Source organism: Rutidosis leptorrhynchoides, chromosome 9 (genome assembly GCF_046630445.1).
Source record: "Rutidosis leptorrhynchoides isolate AG116_Rl617_1_P2 chromosome 9, CSIRO_AGI_Rlap_v1, whole genome shotgun sequence".
NCBI classification, from domain to species: Eukaryota; Viridiplantae; Streptophyta; class Magnoliopsida; order Asterales; family Asteraceae; genus Rutidosis; species Rutidosis leptorrhynchoides.
The window spans coordinates 273,030,131-273,051,681 of NC_092341.1; the positions used below are offsets into that span (position 1 = coordinate 273,030,131).

At 34.0% G+C, this 21,551-nt stretch overlaps 1 non-coding gene across 1 annotated transcript; it reads left to right on the forward strand.

The window, feature by feature from the left end:
- Positions 1 to 18,085: 18,085 nt before the first annotated feature.
- LOC139869464 (small nucleolar RNA R71) lies at positions 18,086 to 18,192 on the forward strand. The gene has a single exon (XR_011766073.1). It is a non-coding gene; the product is annotated as a small nucleolar RNA R71 (small nucleolar RNA).
- The last annotated feature ends 3,359 nt before the right edge of the window (positions 18,193 to 21,551 follow it).

Genomic DNA, 21,551 nt, shown 5'->3' on the forward strand with positions numbered 1-21,551 from the left:
ATATGGAATTATGAAACTTCCTGGATCATATAATTTTTCTGGTAGTTTATTCAACAGCACTGCAGAACAATTAGCATTCATTGTAATAGCCGAGAGTTCTTCCATTTTCTTTCTATTTGTGATTAGATCTTTTAAGAATTTAGCATATCTTGGCATTCCTGAAATCACATCAATGAAAGGAAGATTGACATTTATTTGTTTAAACATATCCAAGAATTTGGATTGCTCGGCTTCAAGTCTTTCTTTTCTCATTTTACTTGGGTAAGGAAGCGGTGGTTGGTATGGTTTAACATAAGGTTTCGCCTTAACTATGTTATCTTCATTAACTTTTTCAACTACCAGTTATGTGAAATGTCCCGTTCTTATTGATTAAAAACGTTCCATATTAATTGATTTCGTTGCGAGGTTTTGACCTCTATATGAGACGTTTTTCAAAGACTGCATTCATTTTAAAACAAACCATAACCTTTATTTCATCAATAAAGGTTTAAAAAGCTTTACGTAGATTATCAAATAATGATAATCTAAAATATCCTGTTTACACACGACCATTACATAATGGTTTACAATACAAATATGTTACAACAAAATAAGTTTCTTGAATGCAGTTTTTACACAATATCATACAAGCATGGACTCCAAATCTCGTCCTTATTTAAGTATGCGACAGCGAAAGCTCTTAATAATTACCTGAGAATAAACCTGCTTAAAACGTCAACAAAAATGTTGGTGAGTTATAGGTTTAACCTATATATATCAAATCATAATAATAGACCACAAGATTTCATATTTCAATACACATCCCATACATAGAGATAAAAATCATTCATATGGTGAACACCTGGTAACCGACATTAACAAGATGCATATATAAGAATATCCCCATCATTCCGGGACACCCTTCGGATATGATATAAATTTCGAAGTACTAAAGCATCCGGTACTTTGGATGGGGCTTGTTGGGCCTAATAGATCTATCTTTAGGATTCGCGTCAATTAGGGTGTCTGTTCCCTAATTCTTAGATTACCAGACTTAATAAAAAGGGGCATATTCGATTTCGATAATTCAACCATAGAATGTAGTTTCACGTACTTGTGTCTATTTTGTAAATCATTTATAAAACCTGCATGTATTCTCATCCCAAAAATATTAGATTTTAAAAGTGGGACTATAACTCACTTTCACAGATTTTTACTTCGTCGGGAAGTAAGACTTGGCCACTGGTTGATTCACGAACCTATAACAATATATACATATATATATCAAAGTATGTTCAAAATATATTTACAACACTTTTAATATATTTTGATGTTTTAAGTTTATTAAGTCAGCTGTCCTCGTTAGTAACCTACAACTAGTTGTCCACAGTTAGATGTACAGAAATAAATCGATAAATATTATCTTGAATCAATCCACGACCCAGTGTATACGTATCTCAGTATTGATCACAACTCAAACTATATATATTTTGGAATCAACCTCAACCCTGTATAGCTAACTCCAACATTCACATATAGAGTGTCTATGGTTGTTCCGAAATATATATAGATGTGTCGACATGATAGGTCGAAACATTGTATACGTGTCTATGGTATCTCAAGATTACATAATATACAATACAAGTTGATTAAGTTATGGTTGGAATAGATTTGTTACCAATTTTCACGTAGCTAAAATGAGAAAAATTATCCAATCTTGTTTTACCCATAACTTCTTCATTTTAAATCCGTTTTGAGTGAATCAAATTGCTATGGTTTCATATTGAACTCTATTTTATGAATCTAAACAGAAAAAGTATAGGTTTATAGTTGTAAAAATAAGTTACAAGTCATTTTTGTAAAGGTAGTCATTTCAGTCGAAAGAACGACGTCTAGATGACCATTTTAGAAAACATACTTCCACTTTGAGTTTAACCATAATTTTTGGATATAGTTTCATGTTCATAATAAAAATCATTTTCTCAGAATAACAACTTTTAAATCAAAGTTTATCATAGTTTTTAATTAACTAACCCAAAACAGCCTGCGGTGTTACTACGACGGCGTAAATCCGGTTTTACGGTGTTTTTCGTGTTTCCAGGTTTTAAATCATTAAGTTAGCATATCATATAGATATAGAACATGTGTTTAGTTTATTTTAAAAGTCAAGTTAGAAGGATTAACTTTTGTTTGCGAACAAGTTTAGAATTAACTAAACTATGTTCTAGTGATTACAAGTTTAAACCTTCAAATAAGATAGCTTTATATGTATGAATCGAATGATGTTATGAACATCATTACTACCTTAAGTTCCTTGGATAAACCTACTGGAAAAGAGAAAAATGGATCTAGCTTCAATGGATCCTTGGATGGCTCGAAGTTCTTAAAGCAGAATCATGACACGAAAATAAGTTCAAGTAAGATCATCACTTGAAATAAGATTGTTATAGTTATAGAAATTGAACCAAAGTTTGAATATGATTATTACCTTGTATTAGAATGATAACCTACTGTAAGAAACAAAGATTTCTTGAGGTTGGATGATCACCTTACAAGATTGGAAGTGAGCTAGCAAACTTGAAAGTATTCTTGATTTTATGAAACTAGAACTTTTGGAATTTATGAAGAACACTTAGAACTTGAAGATAGAACTTGAGAGATATCAATTAGATGAAGAAAATTGAAGAATGAAAGTGTTTGTAGGTATTTTTGGTCGTTGGTGTATGGATTAGATATAAAGGATATGTTATTTTGTTTTCATGTAAATAAGTCATGAATGATTACTCATATTTTTGTAATTTTATGAGATATTTCATGCTAGTTGCCAAATGATGGTTCCCACATGTGTTAGTTGACTCAAATGAGCTGCTAAGAGCTGATCATTGGAGTGTATATACCAATAGCACATACATCTAAAAGCTGTGTATTGTACGAGTACGAATACAGGTGCATACGAGTAGAATTGTTGATGAAACTGAACGAGGATGTAATTGTAAGCATTTTTGTTAAGTAGAAGTATTTTGATAAGTGTCTTGAAGTCTTTCAAAAGTGTATGAATACATATTAAAACACTACATGTATATTCATTTTAACTGAGTCGTTAAGTCATCGTTAGTCGTTACATGTAAATGTTGTTTTGAAACCTTTAGGTTAACGATCTTGTTAAATGTTGTTAACCCAATGTTTATAATATCAAAAGAGATTTTAAATTATTATATTATCATGATATTATGATGTACGAATATCTCTTAATATGATATATATACATTAAATGTCGTTACAACGATAATCGTTACATATATGTCTCGTTTCAAAATCATTAAGTTAGTAGTCTTGTTTTTACATATGTAGTTCATTGTTAATATAATTAATGATATGTTTACTTATCATAATATCATGTTAACTATATATATAACCATATATATGTCATCATATAGTTTTTACAAGTTTTAACGTTCGTGAATCACCGGTCAACTTGGGTGGTCAATTGTCTATATGAAACCTATTTCAGTTAATCAAGTCTTAACAAGTTTGATTGCTTAACATGTTGGAAACATTTAATCATGTAAATATCAATCTCAATTAATATATATAAACATGGAAAATTTCGGGTCACTACAGTACCTACCCGTTAAATAAATTTCGTCCCGAAATTTTAAGCTGTTGAAGGTGTTGACGAATCTTCTGGAAATAGATGCGGGTATTTCTTCTTCATCTGATCTTCACGCTCCCAGGTGAACTCGGGTCCTCTACGAGCATTCCATCGAACCTTAACAATTGGTATCTTGTTTTGCTTAAGTCTTTTAACCTCACGATCCATTATTTCGACGGGTTCTTCTATGAATTGAAGTTTTTCGTTGATTTGGATTTCATCTAACGGAATAGTGAGATCTTCTTTAGCAAAACATTTCTTCAAATTTGAGACTTGGAAAGTGTTATGTACAGCCACGAATTGTTGAGGTAACTCAAGTCGGTAAGCTACTGGTCCGACACGATCAATAATCTTGAATGGTCCAATATACCTTGGATTTAATTTCCCTCGTTTACCAAAGCGAACAACGCCTTTCCAAGGTGCAACTTTAAGCATGACCATCTCTCCAATTTCAAATTCTATATCTTTTCTTTTAATGTCAGCGTAGCTCTTTTGTCGACTTTGGGCGGTTTTCAACCGTTGTTGAATTTGGATGATCTTCTCGGTAGTTTCTTGTATAATCTCCGGACCCGTAATCTGTCTATCCCCCACTTCACTCCAACAAATCGGAGACCTGCACTTTCTACCATAAAGTGCTTCAAACAACGCCATCTCAATGCTTGAATGGTAGCTGTTGTTGTAGGAAAATTCTACTAACGGTAGATGTCGATCCCAACTGTTTCCGAAATCAATAACACATGCTCGTAGCATGTCTTCAAGCGTTTGTATCGTCCTTTCGCTCTGCCCATCAGTTTGTGGATGATAGGTAGTACTCATGTCTAGACGAGTTCCTAATGCTTGCTGTAATGTCTGCCAGAATCTTGAAATAAATCTGCCATCCCTATCAGAGATAATAGAGATTGGTATTCCATGTCTGGAGATGACTTCCTTCAAATACAGTCGTGCTAACTTCTCCATCTTGTCATCTTCTCTTATTGGCAGGAAGTGTGCTGATTTGGTGAGACGATCAACTATTACCCAAATAGTATCAAAACCACTTGCAGTCCTTGGCAATTTAGTGATGAAATCCATGGTAATGTTTTCCCATTTCCATTCTGGGATTTCGGGTTGTTGAAGTAGACCTGATGGTTTCTGATGCTCAGCTTTGACCTTAGAACACGTCAAACATTCTCCTACGTATTTAGCAACATCGGCTTTCATACCCGGCCACCAAAAATGTTTCTTGAGATCCTTGTACATCTTCCCCGTTCCAGGATGTATTGATTATCTGGTTTTATGAGCTTCTCTAAGTACCATTTCTCTCATATCTCCAAATTTTGGTACCCAAATCCTTTCAGCCCTATACCGGGTTCCGTCTTCCCGAATATTAAGATGCTTCTCCGATCCTTTGGGTATTTCATCCTTTAAATTTCCCTCTTTTAAAACTCCTTGTTGCGCCTCCTTTATTTGAGTAGTAAGGTTATTATGAATCATTATATTCATAGATTTTACTCGAATGGGTTCTCTGTCCTTCCTGCTCAAGGCATCGGCTACCACATTTGCCTTCCCCGGGTGGTAACGAATCTCAAAGTCATAATCATTCAATAATTCAATCCACCTACGCTGCCTCATATTCAGTTGTTTCTGATTAAATATGTGTTGAAGACTTTTGTGGTCGGTATATATAATACTTTTGACCCCATATAAGTAGTGCCTCCAAGTCTTTAATGCAAAAACAACCGCTCCTAATTCCAAATCATGCGTCGTATAATTTTGTTCGTGAATCTTCAATTGTCTAGACGCATAAGCAATCACCTTCGTTCGTTGCATTAATACACAACCGAGACCTTGCTTTGATGCGTCACAATAAATCATAAAATCATCATTCCCTTCAGGCAATGACAATATAGGTGCCGTAGTTAGCTTTTTCTTCAATAACTGAAACGCTTTCTCTTGTTCATCATTCCATTCAAATTTCTTCCCTTTATGCGTTAATGCAGTCAAGGGTTTTGCTATTCTGGAAAAGTCTTGGATGAACCTTCTGTAGTAACCAGCTAGTCCTAAAAACTGGCGTATGTGTTTCGGAGTTTTCGGAGTTTCCCACTTTTCAACAGTTTCTATCTTTGCCGGATCCACCTTAATACCTTCTTTGTTCACTATGTGACCGAGGAATTGAACTTCTTCCAACCAAAATGCACACTTTGAAAACTTAGCGTACAATTCTTCCTTCCTCAATACTTCTAACACCTTTCTCAAATGTTCACCGTGCTCTTGGTCATTCTTTGAGTAAATAAGTATGTCATCAATGAAAACAATGACAAACTTGTCAAGGTATGGTCCACACACTCGGTTCATAAGGTCCATGAACACAGCTGGTGCATTAGTTAAACCAAATGGCATGACCATAAACTCGTAATGACTGTAACGTGTTCTGAAAGCAGTCTTTGGAATATCATCTTCTTTCACCCGCATTTGATGATACCCGGAACGTAAGTCAATCTTTGAATAAACAGACGAGCCTTGTAGTTGATCAAATAAGTCGTCGATTCTCGGTAGTGGGTAGCGGTTCTTGATGGTAAGTTTGTTCAACTCTCGGTAGTCGATACACAACCTGAATGTACCATCTTTCTTCTTGACAAACAAAACAGGAGCTCCCCACGGTGATGTGCTTGGTCGAATGAAACCACGCTCTAAAAGTTCTTGTAATTGGCTTTGCAGTTCTTTCATCTCGCTGGGTGCGAGTCTGTAAGGAGCACGAGCTATTGGTGCAGCTCCTGGTACAAGATCTATTTGAAATTCAACGGATCGATGTGGGGATAATCCCGGTAATTCTTTCGGAAATACATCGGGAAATTCTTTTGCAATGGGAACATCATTGATGCTCTTTTCTTCAGTTTGTACTTTCTCGACGTGTGCTAGAACAGCATAGCAATCTTTTCTTATTAGTTTTTGTGCCTTCAAATTACTAATAAGATGTAGCTTCGTGTTGCCCTTTTCTCCGTACACCATTAAGGGTTTTCCTTTTTCTCGTATAATGCGAATTGCATTTTTGTAACAAACGATCTCTGCTTTCACTTCTTTCAACCAGTCCATACCGATTATCACATCAAAACTCCCTAACTCTACTGGTATCAAATCAATCTTAAATGTTTCGCTAACCAGTTTAATTTCTCGATTCCGACATATATTATCTGCTGAAATTAATTTACCATTTGCTAATTCGAGTAAAAATTTACTATCCAAAGGCGTCAATGGACAACTTAATTTAGCACAAAAATCTCTACTCATATAGCTTCTATCCGCACCCGAATCAAATAAAACATAAGCAGATTTATTGTCAATAAGAAATGTACCCGTAACAAGCTCTGGGTCTTCTTGTGCCTCTGCCGCATTAATATTGAAAACTCTTCCGCAGCCTTGTCCATTCGTGTTCTCCTAGTTCGGGCAATTTCTAATAATGTGGCCCGGTTTTCCACATTTATAACAAACTACATTGGCATAACTTGCTCCGACACTACTTGCTCCGCCATTACTCGTTCCGACACCATTTGTTCCTTTCGTTCTATTAACCCCTGGTCCGTAGACCTCACACTTCGCCGCGCTATGACCATTTCTTTTACACTTGTTGCAAAATTTGGTGCAGAACCCCGAGTGATACTTTTCACACCTTTGGCATAGCTGCTTCTGATTGTTGTTGTTATTGCGGTTATTATTGTTGTTGGGATGATTGTTGTAGTTGCTGTTGTTGTTGTTGTTGTTGTTGTTGTTGGGCCGTTTGTTGTAGTTGCGATTGATGTTGCGATTGTTGGGATAATTGTTGCGATTATTGTTGTAATTGCTGTTGTTGTTGTATTGGTGATTCTTATCACCATTTTCCTCCCACTTTCTTTTGACTTGCTTCACATTGGCCTCTTCAATAGTCTGTTCTTTAATTCTTTCTTCAATCTGGTTCACTAGTTTGTGAGCCATTCTACATGCCTGTTGTATGGAGGCGGGCTCGTGTGAACTTATATCTTCTTGGATTCTTTCCGGTAATCCTTTCACAAACGCGTCGATCTTCTCTTCCTCATCTTCGAATGCTCCCGGACACAATAGGCACAATTCTGTGAATCGTCTTTCGTACGAGGTAATATCAAATCCTTGGGTTCGTAACCCTCTAAGTTCTGTCTTGAGCTTATTGGCCTCGGTTATGGGACGGTACTTCTCGTTCATCAAGTGCTTGAATGCTGACCACGGTAGTGTGTACGCATCGTCTTGTCCCACTTGCTCTAGATAGGTATTCCACCATGTTAACGCAGAACCTGTGAAGGTATGCGTAGCGTACTTCACTTTGTCCTCTTCAGTACACTTACTTATGGCAAACACCGATTCGACCTTCTCGGTCCACCATTTCAATCTGATCGGTCCTTCGGTTCCATCAAATTCCAAAGGTTTGCAGGCAGTAAATTCTTTGTAGGTGCATCCTACACGATTTCCTGTACTGCTAGATCCAAGGTTATTGTTGGTATGTAGCGCAGCCTGTACTGCGGCTATGTTTGAAGCTAGAAAAGTACGGAATTCCTCTTCATTCATATTCACGGTGTGTCGAGTAGTCGGTGCCATTTCCTTCAAAATAGTCAAATGGAACAAGTTAATCATACAGAATATTAAGAGTAGTTAATAGTATTTCGTAGCATAATATGAACTCATTTATAAAAGCTTTTTCTTCATATTAGCGTTTTATAAGTTTAAATTCGGGTAGTACCTACCCGTTAAGTTCATACTTAGTAGCTAATATACAATTCAACTACTACAATTCTATATGAAAAACTGATTATAATAATATTTCGCGTTCAAACTTTTACACAATATTTTACAAACTTACAATACCGCTTATTTTACATATAGCATAAAATATAGCACACAATAAATTTGATACAAGATGGTTGTGAAGATAATTCTAGCTAGTACACAAGTCGTTCAGCAAAGGCAATAAAGACACGTAATTCATACGTCCAGAAACAAGTCATGCATTCTGGTTTTACTAGGATTACTTCCCATCCTTGGTCTTGTGGAACATAACCGTTATGGCCGTTGATAAGACAGCGTGTTGTAACGTCGTCAAAGGGACGAGGGTTACGTAATGTCCAACAGTCCCGTAACAATCTAAAAACCTCATTTCTTACCCCAATTACCGACTCCGTCACTTGTGGGAACGTTTTGTTTAATAGTTGTAGCCCGATGTTCTTGTTCTCACTTTGGTGAGAAGCGAACATTACTAATCCGTAAGCATAACATGCTTCTTTATGTTGCATGTTAGCCGCTTTTTCTAAATCACGAAGTCCAATATTCAGATATATTGAGTCAAAATAATTTCTTAACCCATTGCGTAAAATAGCATTTGGGTTCCCCGCAATATATGCGTCAAAGTAAACACATCGTAACTTATGGATTTCCCAATGTGATATCCCCCATCTTTCGAACGAAAGCCTTTTATAAACCAAGGCATTCTTGGAACGTTCTTCGAATGTCTTACAAACTGATCTCGCCTTAAATAGTTGTGCCGAAGAATTCTGACCGACTCTAGACAAGATTTCATCAATCATGTCTCCGGGTAGGTCTCTTAAAATATTGGGTTGTCTATCCATTTTGTGTTTTTATACTGTAAAATAGACAAGAGTTAGATTCATAAAAAAAATACTTATTAATACAAGCAATTTTTACATATATCATAAAGCATAAGCACACTATATTACATATATTACACCACACGAATACAACTATCTTATTCCGACTCGCTTGTTTCTTCTTCTTCGGTTTTGGTTCGTTTTGCCAAGTTTCTAGGGATATATGATGTTCCCCTAATACGAGCCGTCGTAATCCACATTGGTTTAGAAAAACCTGGTGGTTTAGAGGTTCCCGGGTCATTGTTACAACTTAAGGACTTCGGGGGTTGACGATACATATAAAGTTCATCGGGGTTGGAATTAGATTTCTCTATTTTTATGCCCTTTCCCTTATTATTTTCTTTTGCCTTTTTAAATTCAGTTGGGGTAATTTCTATAACATCATCGGAATTCTCGTCGGAATCCGATTCATCGGAGAATTGGTAATCCTCCCAATATTTTGCTTCCTTGGCGGAAACACCATTGACCATAATTAACCTTGGTCGGTTGGTTGAGGATTTTCTTTTACTTAACCATTTTATTATTTCCCCCACCGGTTCTATTTCTTCATCCGGTTCCGATTCTTCTTCCGGTTCCGATTCTTCTTCCGGTTCCGACTCTTCTTCCGGTTCCTCTTCGGGAACTTGTGAATCAGTCCACGAATCATTCCAATTTACATTTGACTCTTCATTATTATTAGGTGAGTCAATGGGACTTGTTCTAGAGGTAGACATCTATCACATAATATCAAACGCGTTAAGAGATTAATATATCACATAATATTCACATGTTAAAAATATATAGTTTCCAACAAAATTTGTTAAGCAATCATTTTTCAAGTAAACACGGTCGAAGTCCAGACTCACTAATGCATCCTAACAAACTCGATAAGACACACTAATGCAAAATTATGGTTCTCTAAGACCAACGCTCTGATACCAACTGAAATGTCCCGTTCTTATTGATTAAAAACGTTACATATTAATTGATTTCGTTGCGAGGTTTTGACCTCTATATGAGACGTTTTTCAAAGACTGCATTCATTTTAAAACAAACCATAACCTTTATTTCATCAATAAAGGTTTAAAAAGCTTTACGTAGATTATCAAATAATGATAATCTAAAATATCCTGTTTACACACGACCATTACATAATGGTTTACAATACAAATATGTTACAACAAAATAAGTTTCTTGAATGCAGTTTTTACACAATATCATACAAGCATGGACTCCAAATCTCGTCCTTATTTAAGTATGCGACAGCGAAAGCTCTTAATAATTACCTGAGAATAAACATGCTTAAAACATCAACAAAAATGTTGGTGAGTTATAAGTTTAACCTATATATATCAAATCATAATAATAGACCACAAGATTTCATATTTCAATACACATCCCATACATAGAGATAAAAATCATTCATATGGTGAACACCTGGTAACCGACATTAACAAGATGCATATATAAGAATATCCCTATCATTCCGGGACACCCTTCGGATATGATATAAATTTCGAAGTACTAAAGCATCCGGTACTTTGGATGGGGCTTGTTGGGCCCGATAGATCTATCTTTAGGATTCGCGTCAATTAGGGTGTCTGTTCCCTAATTCTTAGATTACCAGACTTAATAAAAAGGGGCATATTCGATTTCGATAATTCAACCATAGAATGTAGTTTCACGTACTTGTGTCTATTTTGTAAATCATTTATAAAACCTGCATGTATTCTCATCTCAAAAATATTAGATTTTAAAAGTGGGACTATAACTCACTTTCACAGATTTTTACTTCGTCGGGAAGTAAGACTTGGCCACTGGTTGATTCACGAACCTATAACAATATATACATATATATATCAAAGTATGTTCAAAATATATTTACAACACTTTTAATATATTTTGATGTTTTAAGTTTATTAAGTCAGCTGTCCTCGTTAGTAACCTACAACTAGTTGTCCACAGTTAGATGTACAGAAATAAATCGATAAATATTATCTTGAATCAATCCACGACCCAGTGTATACGTATCTCAGTATTGATCACAACTCAAACTATATATATTTTGGAATCAACCTCAACCCTGTATAGCTAACTCCAACATTCACATATAGAGTGTCTATGGATGTTCCGAAATATATATAGATGTGTCGACATGATAGGTCGAAACATTGTATACGTGTCTATGGTATCTCAAGATTACATAATATACAATACAAGTTGATTAAGTTATGGTTGGAATAGATTTGTTACCAATTTTCACGTAGCTAAAATGAGAAAAATTATCCAATCTTGTTTTACCCATAACTTCTTCATTTTAAATCCGTTTTGAGTGAATCAAATTGCTATGGTTTCATATTGAACTCTATTTTATGAATCTAAACAGAAAAAGTATAGGTTTATAGTCGGAAAAATAAGTTACAAGTCATTTTTGTAAAGGTAGTCATTTCAGTCGAAAGAACGACGTCTAGATGACCATTTTAGAAAACATACTTCCACTTTGAGTTTAACCATAATTTTTGGATATAGTTTCATGTTCATAATAAAAATCATTTTCTCAGAATAACAACTTTTAAATCAAATTTTATCATAGTTTTTAATTAACTAACCCAAAACAGCCCGCGGTGTTACTACGACGGCGTAAATCCGGTTTTACGGTGTTTTTCGTGTTTCCAGGTTTTAAATCATTAAGTTAGCATATCATATAGATATAGAACATGTGTTTAGTTTATTTTAAAAGTCAAGTTAGAAGGATTAACTTTTGTTTGCGAACAAGTTTAGAATTAACTAAACTATGTTCTAGTGATTACAAGTTTAAACCTTCAAATAAGATAGCTTTATATGTATGAATCGAATGATGTTATGAACATCATTACTACCTTAAGTTCCTTGGATAAACCTACTGGAAAAGAGAAAAATGGATCTAGCTTCAATGGATCCTTGGATGGCTCGAAGTTCTTGAAGCAGAATCATGACACGAAAATAAGTTCAAGTAAGATCATCACTTGAAATAAGATTGTTATAGTTATAGAAATTGAACCAAAGTTTGAATATGATTATTACCTTGTATTAGAATGATAACCTACTGTAAGAAATAAAGATTTCTTGAGGTTGGATGATCACCTTACAAGATTGGAAGTGAGCTAGCAAACTTGAAAGTATTCTTGATTTTATGAAACTAGAACTTTTGAAATTTATGAAGAACACTTAGAACTTGAAGATAGAACTTGAGAGAGATCAATTAGATGAAGAAAATTGAAGAATGAAAGTGTTTGTAGGTGTTTTTGGTCGTTGGTGTATGGATTAGATATAAAGGATATGTTATTTTGTTTTCATGTAAATAAGTCATGAATAATTACTCATATTTTTGTAATTTTATGAGATATTTCATGCTAGTTGCCAAATGATGGTTCCCACATGTGTTAGGTGACTCACATGAGCTGCTAAGAGCTGATCATTGGAGTGTATATACCAATAGTACATACATCTAAAAGTTGTGTATTGTACGAGTACGAATACGGGTGCATACGAGTAGAATTGTTGATGAAACTGAACGAGGATGTAATTGTAAGCATTTTTGTTAAGTAGAAGTATTTTGATAAGTGTCTTGAAGTCTTTCAAAAGTGTATGAATACATATTAAAACACTACATGTATATTCATTTTAACTGAGTCGTTAAGTCATCGTTAGTCGTTACATGTAAATGTTGTTTTGAAACCTTTAGGTTAACGATCTTGTTAAATGTTGTTAACCCAATGTTTATAATATCAAAAGAGATTTTAAATTATTATATTATCATGATATTATGATGTACGAATATCTCTTAATATGATATATATACATTAAATGTCGTTACAACGATAATCGTTACATATATGTCTCGTTTCAAAATCATTAAGTTAGTAGTCTTGTTTTTACATATGTAGTTCATTGTTAATATAATTAATGATATGTTTACTTATCATAATATCATGTTAACTATATATATAACCATATATATGTCATCATATAGTTTTTACAAGTTTTAACGTTCGTGAATCACCGGTCAACTTGGGTGGTCAATTGTCTATATGAAACCTATTTCAATTAATCAAGTCTTAACAAGTTTGATTGCTTAACATGTTGGAAACATTTAATCATGTAAATATCAATCTCAATTAATATATATAAACATGGAAAAGTTCGGGTCACTACATTATGTTTCCTTCTCTTACTCAGGCTGTGGTGTTTGTGGAATAGGAATAGAGTCATCAGAAATTACAAGTATTTCAGGTGGTTTAAGTGTAATACCACTTCTCGTGGTAATGGCTTTAGCTGTTTTATTCCGGGGGTTAGCATTTGTATCGCTAGGTAGACTTCCCGGTTTTCTTTCACCTATCAACCTTGCTAGGTTGCTCACTTCTTGTTCCAGATTTTGGATTGAAGCTTGTTGATTTCTAAATGCTTGACCATTTTGTTCATTGGTTTGTTTCTGAGATATGAAAAACTGCATTTGAGATTCAACTAGCTTCGACATCATATCTTTTAAATTTGGCTTTTTATCATCGGTTTGTGGTGGTTTATTTGGAAAAATAGGTCTTTGCTGGTTGTAAGTATTATTAGATACTTGTTGATTGCTAGGACCTTGTTGGTTGTTGTATGGAATATTTAGGTTATTATTCTGATTTTGATTGTAGTTTGGTCTTGGCGGTTGATAATTATTTCCAGGCCTTTGGTTCATGTATGAATATTCTCTCTTTGTTCCATTGTTTGTTCAATACTGAGACAATCTTTTGACAAATGTGGTCCTCCACACTGCTCACAACTAATTTGTATTGCGTGAATATCTTTAGTCATCTTTTCCATTCGTCTCTCGAAAGCATCTAACTTTATGGAAATGGAATCAAAGTCATGGCTAGAATCGGCTCTAGCCGCTTTAAATGATCTAAAGATGTCTTTTTCTTGATGCCACTCATGTGAGTGGGAGGCTGTGTTATCAATAATTTTGTAAGCTTCAGTTGCGGTTTTCTTCATAGTGGAACCACCGGCTGCTATGTCGATGTCTTTTCGTGTAGTAATGTCGCATCCTTGGTAGAATATTTGTACTATTTGATAAGTATCTAAACCATGTTGAGGACATCCTCTCAACAACTTTCCAAATCTTGTCCACGCCTCATATAGAGTTTCATTTGGCTTTTGTGTGAACGTAACAATTTCTCCTTGAAGTCTCACGGCTTTAGATGCCGGAAAGAATCTTTTAAGAAATTTCTCAACTAAAACATCCCATGTGTCAATCGCCCCTTCAGGTAACGATTCTAACCAATCTTTGGCTTCTCCCTTTAAAGTCCAGGGAAATAACATGAGATAGATCTGTTCATCCTCAACTTATTTGATTTTGAATAGAGTACAAATCCTATTAAAGGTTCGAAGATGTTCGTTTGGATCTTCCTTCGGCGTACCACTAAATTGGCATTGATTAGTTACCATGTGTAGGATTTGTCCTTTGATTTCGTAATCTGGCGCATTAATGTCTGGTTGAGTAATTGGATGACCTTGGCCAGTGCGTGTAGCTCTCATTCGATCTTCCATACTTAGAGGTTCCGGATTTTCCATGATTGAATTTGTTGAATCTGAATCACTAGAGGATTCTGATTTAATGGTTTCTTCCTCGACAATCTCTAGATGTATGATTTGTGGTTCAGGAGGAATGATTAGTGGTTCAGGATCTCTGAATTGTCCTTGAATATCCTTCGGGTTCTCAATTGTGAGGTCGAGTTCAAAAAATGGATTATCGGAAATTTAAATTGGAGTACTTGGTTGACTAGATGATGATTCTATAGAAAAATCAACGGCGACAATATTGGCTAGATATCTTGATCGAGTTACAGGAGGTGAACGTATGAAAGGTGGTGAACATTTTGCTCGGTGCATTCACTGAATATCCTATTAGTTATAAAAATAAAAAAATTTATATAAGTTATCAAATTAATAGACTTTTCTGATGTTGCCCACGTTTCGAATATCCAATAGATGCAGCAGGTAGCCAGGACCCTTTAAATTGGAAGCCCACAACTCGCCACTAACAAATTCAACTATTACTACGAACCAGAAAATTTTGGATGTCTATCAATTTAACCGCTTAAAATAATTTTTCGTCGAAATTTTGAAGATCAAATCTATGTCCTAAAAACTAGAGCGTCGAGAAATAAGAAAGAAAAAGAGTGCGTCGAAAAACGTCGAAAAATAAAAGGTCGAAAAATAATAATAAGAAAGTAAAGTGTCGAAACTTAAAAGTCTAAAAACTAAATATAAAAAGTTGCGTCTAAAGGAATTAAAGCTTAAAAGGAATTCTATATCCAAAACGGCAATAACTTAATAAGCACTAAAATCTATTAAATATTAAAGCGATAAGTGACGTCGTAAAATTCTAAAGCGTCCAAATCTTAATCTAAAGAAAAAGCACTTAAGGGATTCTACTGCAAAGCCTAAAAATCTAGAAATAAAAATAACTATGGCGTCATTTAATTTTCTATAATCAATACAAACACGCCATCCCGTTACGGTCATAGTAGGAATAAGCTCATCTTTTTCATTTGTGATGACAGTCATGCCACCCTTCTTAGATACACATTGAACTGGGCTTACTCATGGATTATCAGAGATTGGATAAATTAAACCTGCATCGAGCAGTTTAATAATTTCTTTCTTAACAACATCTTGCATATTAGGATTTAGCCTTCGTTGGCGTTGCACATATGTTTAATGACCTTCTTCCATAAGGATTTTATGTGTGCAATACGAAGGACTTATTCCTTTAATGTCATGAATCTTCCATGCAATAGCTGGTTTATGAGCTTTTAGCACAGAAATGAGTTGAGATTTTTTATTTTCCGTAAGAGAAGATGATATTATTACAGGTAATTCAGATTCACCATGTAAATAAACGTATTCCAAATGCTTTGGAAGTGGCTTTAACTCTAATATCGGTGGTTCTTCTATCGATGATTTGTATCGATATCTGTCTTCCTCTTTTAGCATTTGAAGTTCTTCTGTTGTTGGTTCGTAATCATTAGCCATAAGTGCGGCTAACATTTCAGCTTCATCAATTGGTTCAGTTCCTTCTCCTAAAGAACATTCTCCTGTTCCTTGTAATTCTGGAAATTCTTCTAACAATTCTGCATGTGAATCTATAGTTTGAATATAATAACATGTATCATCTGCAGATTGCGGTTGTTGCATGGCTTTATCAACTGAAAAGGTAACACTCCCGTCCTCTATACTTAGGGTCAGTTTCTTACCAAACACGTCTATTATTGCTTTAGTCGTGTTTAAGAATGGTCTTCCTAATATGAGAGGAACTCGAGAATCTTCTTCCACGTCCAGAATAACAAAATCTACTGGAAATACTAAAGTACCAACTTTAACTAGCATGTTCTCCATTATCCCTCTAGGATATTTTACTGATCGATCGGCTAGTTGTATGCTTATTCGTGTTGGTTTCAATTCTCAAAGGTCTAGTTTAGCGTATAGTGAATACGGCATTAAATTTATACTAGCACCTAAGTCTGCCAATGCTTCTATTGAACTAAGACTACTCAGAAAATATGGAATTATGAAACTTCCTGGATCATATAATTTTTCTGGTAGTTTATTCAACAGCACTGCAGAACAATTAGCATTCATTGTAACAGCCGAGAGTTCTTCCATTTTCTTTCTATTTGTGATTAGATCTTTTAAGAATTTAGCATATCTTGGCATTCCTGAAATCACATCAATGAAAGGAAGATTGACATTTATTTGTTTAAACATATTCAAGAATTTGGATTGCTCGGCTTCAAGTCTTTCTTTTCTCATTTTACTTGGGTAAGAAAGCAGTGGTTGGTATGGTTTAACATAAGGTTTTGCCTTAACTGTGTTATCTTCATTAACTTTTTCAACTACCAGTTCTGTTTCCTTCTCTTACTCAGGCTGTGGTGTTTGTGAAATAGGAATAGAGTCATCAGAAATTACAGGTATTTCAGGTGGTTTAAGTGTAATACCACTTCTCGTGGTAATGGCTTTAACTGTTTCATTCCGGGGGTTAGCATTTGTATCGCTAGGTAGACTTCCCGGTTTTCTTTCACCTATCAACCTTGCTCGGTTGCTCACTTCTTGTTCCAGATTTTGGATTGAAGCTTGTTGATTTCTAAATGCTTGACCATTTTGTTCATTGGTTTGTTTCTGAGATGTGAAAAACTGCATTTGAGATTCAACTAGCTTCGACATCATATCTTTTAAATTTGGCTTTTTATCATCGGTTTGTGGTGGTTTATTTGGAAAAATAGGTCTTTGCTAGTTGTAAGTATTATTAGATACTTGTTGATTGCTAGGACCTTGTTGGTTTTTGTATGGAATATTTAGGTTATAATTCTGATTTTAATTGTAGTTTGGTCTTGGCAGTTGATAATTATTCCCAGGCCTTTGGTTCATGTATGAAATATTCTCTCTTTGTTCCATTGTTTGTTCAATACTGAGACAATCTTTTGACAAATGTGGTCCTCCACACTGCTCACAACTAATTCGTATTGCGTGAATATCTTTAGTCATCTTTTCCATTCGTCTCTCGAAAGCATCTAACTTTGCGGAAATGGAATCAAAGTCATGGCTAGAATCGGCTCTAGCCGCTTTAGATGATCTAACGATGTCTTTTTCTTGATGCTACTCATGTGAGTGGGAGGCTGTGTTATCAATAATTTTGTAAGCTTCAGTTGCGGTTTTCTTCATAGTGGAACCACCAGCTGCTATGTCGATGTCTTTTCGTGTAGTAATGTCGCATCCTTGGTAGAATATTTGTACTATTTGATAAGTATCTAAACCATGTTGAGGACATCCTCTCAACAACTTTCCAAATCTTGTCCACGCCTCATATAGAGTTTCATTTGGCTTTTGTGTGAAAGTAACAATTTCTCCTTGAAGTCTCACGGCTTTAGATGCCGGAAAGAATCTTTTAAGAAATTTCTCAACTAAAACATCCCATGTGTCAATCGCCCCTTCAGGTAACGATTCTAACCAATATTTGGCTTCTCCCTTTAAAGTCCAGGGAAATAACATGAGATAGATCTGTTCATCCTCAACTTCTTTGATTTTGAATAGAGTACAAATCCTATTAAAGGTTCGAAGATGTTCGTTTGGATCTTCCTTCGGCATACCACTAAATTGGCATTGATTAGTTACCATGTGTAGGATTTGTCCTTTGATTTTGTAATCTGGCGCATTAATGTCTTTTTGAGTAATTGCATGACCTTGGCCAGTGCGTGTAGCTCTCATTCGATCTTCCATACTAAGAGGTTCCGGATTTTCCATGATTGAATTTGTTGAATCTGAATCACTAGAGGATTCTGATTTAATGGTTTCTTCCTCGACAATCTCTAGATGTATGATTTGTGGTTTAGGAGGAATGATTAGTAGTTCAGGATCTCTGAATTGTCCTTGAATATCCTTCGGGTTCTCAATTGTGAGGTCGGGTTCAAAAAATGGATTATCGGAAATTTGAATTGGAGTACTTGGTTGACTAGATGATGATTCTATAGAAAAATCAACGGCGACAATATTGGCTAGATATCTTGATCGAGTTACAGGAGGTGAACGTATGAAAGGTGGTGAACGTTTTGCTCGGTGCATTCACTGAATATCCTATTAGTTATAAAAATAAAAAAAAAATTATATAAGTTATTAAATTAATAGACTTTTCTGATTTTGCCCACGTTTCGAATATCCAATAGATGCAGCAGGTAGCCAGGACCCTTTAAATCGGAAGCCCACAACTCGCCACTAACAAATCCAACTATTACTACGAACCAGAAAATTTTGGATGTCTATCTATTTAACCGCTTAAAATAATTTTTCGTCGAAATTTTGAAGATCAAATCTATGTCCTAAAAACTAGAGCGTCGAGAAATAAGAAAGAAAAAGAGTGCGTCGAAAAACGTCGAAAAATAAAAGGTCGAAAAATAATAATAAAAAAGTAAAGTGTCGAAACTTAAAAGTCTAAAAATTAAATATTAAAAGTTGCGTCTATAGGAATTAAAGCTTAAAAGGAATTCTATATCCAAAACGGCAATAACTTAATAAGCACTAAAATCTATTAAATATTAAAGCGATAAGTGACGTTATAAAATTCTAAAGCGTCCAAATCTTAATCTAAAGAAAAAGCACTTAAGGGATTCTACGGCAAAGCCTAAAAATCTAGAAATAAAAATAACTATGGCAAAAACTAAGTTTAAAAACTAATTACGAACGAAAAATATACGATATACTAATAAACGATTAAAAAGATATAAATATAAAAAGAAACTAAATTGATAAAAAAAATACAATTTTATAAAAATATTAATTTATCTTATTATTTTATAAAAGTATTAATTTATGTAGTTAATAATACTAATTAAATCTTAAAACTTAAAATACAAATTTAATTAAAACTAAAACTAATTATTAAATAAACTAAACCCTAATTAACTAATTAATTAATAATAATAATATTTAAACGTAACCCTAATCCGTACGTACTAGGTTCTGGGCGTGTCAGACATAACCATGCGGTCGCATGAGTTTTCTACACTGCAGCCATGCGATCGTCTGAGCTGCAGATTCAAATTAAATGTAGGTCAAAAAAATGCAGGCTCAATTTTGTTTAATTTTTTTTATTTTTATTTTACTTTTTACTTTGATTTTTTTATTTTCTTATTTTATAGAAAATATAATATAACTAAAACTTATAAAAAAACGTATTAGTTTTTGTAACTAAAAAAAACTTTTTTTTTAATTTAAACTCTTAAAAATATAGATAATTTTTTTTTCTTTTATGTTTTTATATTTTTATTTTTAATAATTAAAACTTATGTAAATATATTTTTACAAAAATAGATTAAAACTAAAAAATTTTATTATAGCATTCTATGGCTTCCCCGGCAGCGGTGCCAAAAACTTGATGTACGAGCGGAGGTGTACGAAATACTATTATTTTTACTATGAAATACTATTAAATACGATACAATTTTAAACAAGTTATTTATTTATTTATTGAATGAATATACCTAAACCTTGCTACAACACTTATAGGCAGTGTACCTAATCGTAGAGTAGTGTAGTTTTTAGTAAGTCCGGTTCGTTCCACAGGGAGCTAGCTGAGTTTAACGCTATATATATATATATATATATATATATATATATATATATATATATATATATATATATATATATATATATATATATATATATATACATATAAGTAGTATTATTATTATTATAAAGGGGGTTTTACCGTTTAATGACCGGTTTGTCGATTTTAAAATTTAAGTCACAATTAAAACCTAATGTAAAATATTAAATATAAATACAACTTAATTTAAACCGTAAAGTAAATGGCGATAAATAAAAGTTCGATAAATAAAAGTGCGATAATTAAAAGTGCAATAATTTAAAGTACGATAAATAAAATGACGATAAATAAAAGTGCGATGAGATATAAAATAAAGGAATTATACTTATTTAAACTTTCGTAATCATGATGTTCGACGTGTTGATTTTAATTTATTACCATGGGTTAATTGTTCTTTGTCCTGGATTATTCGATATGTCCATCTGGTTTTGTCCATAATAGTCCATCAGTCATAATTATAAAGTGTGAGAGTCTTCGCCAAATTAACCTTATACCCGAAGTCAAAAATTCCAACTAATTGGGGATTCAAACTGTAACAAGGTCTTAATACTTTGTTTAATGAGTACACCAGGTTATCGACTGCGTGTAATCCAAGGTTTTTATACTTTGTTAATAATTACACCAATTACCCTTGAATGTAATCCACCCATGTTTTAATGAGTCCAGTGATTATTAATCCATCACCGTGTCCGGTCAAATGAATAATTATTAGTATTTATAGATATCCCGCCCACCGTACCCAGTCAAGCGTATGTGGTTAAATATAAATATGTCAAATTATAAATCTCTATATTAAATCAACGAGATATCATTTAATTAATATAAAGCCCATTAATAGCCCATAGTCCAATTTTCACAAGTGTCGGTCTTTTGTCCAAACCCCAATTATAGTCCAAAGCCCAATGACCCCGTCTTAATATTTAGTCCAACATCACGATTACTTCGGCTTAAATAAACATAATAATAATCTAGCTACGAGACATTAATTTAAAAAGGTTGAATATAACTTACAATGAGTATTAATCGCGTACTGTTACACGGACAGAATTTCGACTTACAAACTTAAAACATTCGCCACTATAACCTTATTATTATTTACTTAATATTAAAATTATAA